General features: G+C 42.6%; 1 long non-coding RNA gene across 1 annotated transcript in view; it reads left to right on the forward strand.

The window, feature by feature from the left end:
• Positions 1 to 1,085, forward strand: part of LOC123363750 — a 48,688-nt gene extending 47,603 nt beyond the window's left edge. Inside the window, exon 3 of the long non-coding RNA XR_006576882.1 lies at positions 1,017 to 1,085. This is a non-coding gene — a long non-coding RNA (uncharacterized LOC123363750). The remainder of the gene's footprint in view (positions 1 to 1,016) is intronic.
• Positions 1,086 to 6,000: the final 4,915 nt, after the last annotated feature.

Here is a 6,000-nt window from a genome sequence, read left to right on the forward strand (position 1 = left end):
GTGTTCGTGTGGCTGACAGGCAACGTTTGATGTTCTCTTATGAATGGATTTGGATCAGTTTCAGTGGCAGAAATTGTAATATTTATAATTGCCTTGGACAGTGTACTGTATGGAACTAAATGTCCTAAGACATGAAAGTAAATCAAGTCAGCCTAGGGTTCACATTCACTGCAACTTTTGCTGCTTTGATTTTGGTAGGCATTGTACTGTAAGCTCTTTTTTGTTTTGTTTTTGGTTTGACATTCACCGGCTTCTTTCTCCTTTCCTCCTCTCCCTCCCCTTTATTTTCCTTCCCACTCACTTGACTGAATTTTCTTGATTTTTAGAATTCAGTGAAATAGGGGGATGAAGGCAGAAATGACTGACAGCGGGGGAAAAAAGTGTTTGCCAACAGCCCCCACACCACAGAACCAGAACGTGAAACTATACAGAGACAAACCATTCTAGTTTCACAGTGCCACTGAAGTGAAATGCCAAAGGCAGGCAAACAGTCTAGCAACAGTTTCAGTGTCTGAGATTAGTAACACAATGACTCAGCAACACTAACAGTATTATTTAATCCGTTTATTACAGTAGTGCCTCGGGGCCAGCCAAGAGCAAGGCCCGATTGCAGCAGACACAGTAGAGACAGATAGTAGATGGTCCCCACTCAAGAGCATACAGTCTATATAGAGCAAAAAGACAAAGGCTGGGGGAAGGGGGTTGAACACAAAGGCAGAGCGAACATTGTGATAGCGACACTGTTCATTCCATTACATTTTTGGGGGAAGATGGGTGGGTTTAGTTAGGAGGGAATCAGCTAAATGGAAAGAAAAAGGAAGGGGAGGGGAATAGGGCAGGGAAGATGAGGGCAAGCTGGGCAGGTGTGGACTGAGGCTGCGGTGAAGAGACAGGGAGGGAGGGGGACATGGAGCTGGTGGGTATCAACATTTGACATCAATCACTGATAGCACTGCTAGTGTCATTATGCGTTAGAACCTGTGCCAGCATTTAACATCAATTATCCTCCACAACAGCCAAGAAGAGCCTCTCTAGCACCACCAACCAGTGCCACTAAATGAAACCACTTCACCATCTACAACCCCATCGAGGTGGAGAAGGGGCCAGGAAGGTGAGTTGGTAAGATCTTGACAAAAAATTGAGATTTGGAGGGAGCTGGCTGTGGAGGAAAAGAGCAGTGGGCAAGCTAGCCTACTGCAGAGGCGGGAGACAAAGAAAAGCCTCTCGACCCCTCCTAAGAACCTGCCAGCCATTTAAAAACATTTAGGTAATATATTAAGCAGTCTCTATTTATTAGTAACACAGGTTAGGGCTTTTTTTAAAACATGATTTTTAATCTGCCAGTGTCCCTTTTTAATAAAATAGTTATTTTTGAATGACCATCCTTGTATTTTACAAGGATATATGGTATTAAAATTTAATAGCAGGAACAGGTAGAATAGAAAATAAAAAGGACATGCAGGTGTTTTTGGTGCAGCAGGAAGAATCACAGTTGACCTTGTTCTGTTAAAACTCCCTTCATATTTTGGCCCTGACTTTGCAAATGGCTCCATGTGAACATGTGTCCACATGGAGGCCCATTTACCACATCTGGGCTCCATAGAGAGAAGCTTTAAGGGGCAGAGCCTTTATCTGTGGCCTTTGCCCTGTCCACTCAGTCAGCTGCTACACTGTCACTTTGGAACCAGTGGGTCAAGCCATCTGGCTTCTAGTAAGGGATGAATCTCAAAATATTTGGATTCTTATCTAAACTTCTTTGGTGCAGAAATCAGGTGGGACATCTTGTGAGAACATGGGCTTCTTGAAAGATTTACAGTACTTCCCAGTTAGTAACAGCCTGCCAGACTGAGCGTTTTGGCACTTCCAAACCAAAAAGAGGAACCCCCTTTTTCAGATATCGGTGCCTCTGCAACATCTCCAACAAGTACCTCAAATGTAGTTGGGGGTTAAGATGTAACTATAAAGACATGTAAACCCCCTCATACAGGGTTTTGTTATTCCATTAGTTTGCAGATTCATAGAGAACTGACTGATTTGCAGGGCCGGCTCCAGGCACCAGCGAAGAAAGCAAGTGTTTGGGGCGGCCAATGGAAAGAGGTGTCACATCTGGGTCTTCTGTGGCAATTCAGCGGCGGGTCCCTCAGTCCCTTTCTTCCTCTTTGAGCTGCTGCCGAAGTGCTGCCGAAGAGGAAGAGAGAGAGCGATGGACCCGCTGCTGAATTGCTGCCGAAGAATGGAGCAGAACAATTGAGGTGCTGCCGAAGTGCCGCCGATCGGCTTAATCCTTTTTTTTCCCCACCTTGGTTTGCCGCTTGGGGCAGCGAAAAAGCTGGAGCCGACCCTGCTGACTTGAGTCACTTTTCCTTTCTGTTTGTTCTGCTTATTGTTCTGAGTCAAACTAAACTAGTTTAACCCTACTTCAGCCTGGTGCAGCATGTCTATACAGTAACTCCTCGTTTAACATTGTAGTTATGTTCTTGAAAAATGCTTCTTTAAGCAAAACAATGTTAAGTGAATCCAATTTCCCCATAAGAATTAATGTAAATAGGGGGGTTAGGGTCAAGGGAAATTTTTTTTGCCAGACAAAAGACATTATATACATAGTATAAGAGGGGTAGCCATGTTAGTCTGGATCTGTAAAAGCAGCAAAGAGTCCTGTGGCACCTTATAGACTAACAGACGTATTGGAGCATGAGCTTTCGTGGGTGAATACCCACTCCGTCGGATGCATGGCATCCTAGTGTAGTGTAGTGAGAGCTTAGAATTGTTCCTTCTGATCCTTATTTATGCTCTAGCTCTGCCTGCAAGGCTGCTAGTAATAATTAAATCATAATGAATACTTGTTAGATTAAAGCCAACTCTGCCATCATACTTCAACGCTTGACTGGTATGCTCTTGTGCTATTCCACCACAGTTGAGGTTAACAACTCACTGCCATTATTAAAGTGGATCCTGAGACACATCGCTGAGCATTTAAGTAAATATCATGGTTCTCATGTTGTTTTCTTTCCTTCGGTACTTCCAAATATAAAACTCGGTCAAAGTTTTAATTTTCTTGTATTATTTCCAGTCCCGAATGCTACAGATATGCAGACATGATGTTGGTTTCTCTAGCAGGCAGCCATACCAAGGCTAGAGTTGGACAAATAGCAGTGATGAGCAGTTGTTTGTTTGATCAGAACTGAGATATACCATAAACCAGGGGTTCTCACAACAAATTGTTTGGTGTCCTCAGAGTGCAGCCACCAACTCTTGCTGGTGGCCACTCTGTCAAATTGTCCTAAAATACTTAATTAACTTTAGGAAAAACAAATAAATATACACATATACATGTCCAGATCGTTGTAATTTATTCATGTAGGTTTTTGTGGTTTTTTTGCAGACTGAATAATAAAAATAATGTATGGTTGTATTTTGGTGCTGCTGGCCCCCGCTGCCTCCTCTGACTCCTCACCCATCACCTCTGGCCTCTGCTGCCTCCTCCAGCTACTCACTTACCCCCCTCCCGGCCCCGCTACCCTATATACAGAGAGATAAACAGTTACAGGTCAAAGTGAGTGATAGCAGTTCTTGTTTGGCAGAGGGAAGGGGAGATGGCAATTTATTGTAAAACATTTTTTTTCTCTGAAATTGCAAAAGACCATTAGTTAATTTGATATCCTGAGGTGCATAAATAAAGTTCCATTTATTCCAAAAGCACCTCTTAGCATGTGATGAGGATTATTGTTCAGGCAGGTATAGAAAGTACTTTATGCCCAAGGGAACGCTGCAATTTTACCTGTTTTTTAATAATAATGATTCCATAGCAAAAGATAACCTTGTTAGACTGATCCTGCAACTTGTCCTGTGTGTGGATGGAGATCTGTTAACTTCAGCACAGCCCTGTCCTGGCACAGGGTTTTCCTATGTGGAATAAGCTGCAAATCAGAGCTTTTTAAGTGATCCTTGCACTTGAAGCTGTTTGCCCTGCTGGTGATTCATTGTTCATTATAAAAAAGAAAAACCAAGACATTAATAGCTTGATTTTTTTCAGAGGTGTTGATCATCTGCAGTGGGAATGGCAGGTGCTCAGCACCTCTGAAAATCAGGCCTTGAATTGTTGGATCATACAAAAGTTTCACCCCTGGCTTGGGAGTTAGTGTAGATATATGTATAGGGCCCAGGATTGGGGCTCAAGAGAGCTAGAATTTATTCCCAGCTCCACCACTGGCCTGCTGGGTGCTGTTGGGCAAGTCACATCAATGCTCCGTGACTCAGTTTCCCCACCCGTGAAATGGGGCTAATGATACTTACCTCTGTTCTCTGCTTTAAGAGCTACTGATAAAAAACACTATATAAGACCTATGGGGAATTCTTTCCTCACAAAAGGCCTGATTCTGTCAGGTAATGAGTATTTCATGAAAGGCATTGAGCCTCCTTGACTCTCACTGGCTTCAACAGGATTTCACTCTGTGCTCACCCACTGGTAGGATTAGGTCCAAATGCAGTATTCTCCAGAACAGGGTGTGTCCCCCCATTATGTAAGTGTATTGCATTTTCTATTTCCCTATTACGTGGGGATTGTATTTTGGGAGTCTTCAGACAGAATAACAATAGGGCATTTTGGATTAGCTCTGCACTGAGCTCTAAAGAATTAGTGTGCAGCTGAGCCAGTTACTAATGTTAAGTTGCGTATGCCTTCGTATTGTTTTGGGGCTAAATTATCCTGAGTCCCATGCATAATAGTTAATTCTGACTGCAGCAGCACTCACTAATGGGTGTGGAGCTGATGCACAGCAGGATTCCTTTCAGCTGCACTCTGCCAACAAGTGCTCATAGTTTCAGCAGCTGCTGTTTCTGCTGCTCAGGCCATGGGGAATTTTATAGGCCAGTTTTCCCTTCACTTGCAGAAACAATCCAACAGAGCTAAACTAACTGAAAGTGCTGACCCATCGGCAGGTGTTCAAGAGACAAGCAAAGCAACTCATCAGTTTGCTGAGAGGACAGATATTAACATTTTACTGTCTCTAACACTCTCTCACAAACACACCAAAATCTGAGTATACATGTGCAGTATAGCACTGTTATTTTAAGACTTGCTATGTGATTAACATTACCCATAATATAAGGCTACTGCTACAATAACCTTGCATTCCACTTACACAAATCACATACACTCTTTCACCACATGAAATACTTTAATGAGCAATGCAACTAATTACTCAGTGACAACTCAGGTACTCAGCCAACAGTTTCTCAGGTAACTAAGGTAATTTGCTAATTATAGTATATAGAAGGTTGTTTCATTCCCTTGTATCCTAAGGTACCAAACAGTTCATGCACAGAATTGTTTTATTAGTTACACACAAAAATTGTTACCTTGCTTTTTTTAAAGTGAGGCAAACTGACAAAATGTAAGAAATCCAGAGTACTCCTCCATAAACACACATTGTATAGTTGGGGAAGGGACAGCTGATTGAGAAAGGCAGCAATCTGATTAGCTAGCAGTGTTATAATCTGTATTGATATACGTCAGCAGTTGTGGAGAGAATCACAAAAGCCTGCTCTCTTTTGCTTTCTTTTGTCTTTTGCTGCAGAAGATTTCATTAGTCACTTGGGCCTTTTTCCAAGGATTCTTGGGAATTTAACTTAAATGATTATTTTGTATGGTTTCTTCAAGGGGGAGAGTGAGTTGTTCTAGGTGTGCCAATTATATTTGCATAATGGTCCCTCTACTTGACAGTCCAAATGCCTAAAGCCATCAATTCAAGAATCATTGCTGCCTGATGAAGCTGCATCCTCAGTTTTAGGGGGTTCTAATTTTATACACGAAGCAAGAGAGTTATTTCAGAAGGTTTCCAGATTGATTTCTCTAGGCAACAAATTAATGGCCAAATGTCATGGGAGTCTGCAGCAAGCAACAGAGGCAATCAGCAGGGCTGCAGAGAGGTTTGTGGGGCTCCAGGGCAAAATCTGAAACTGAGGCCCATCCAACCCCCCTCCCCCCAAAAAAAACACAAC

This window comes from Mauremys mutica, chromosome 2 (genome assembly GCF_020497125.1).
Source record: "Mauremys mutica isolate MM-2020 ecotype Southern chromosome 2, ASM2049712v1, whole genome shotgun sequence".
Lineage (NCBI taxonomy): Eukaryota > Metazoa > Chordata > Testudines > Geoemydidae > Mauremys > Mauremys mutica.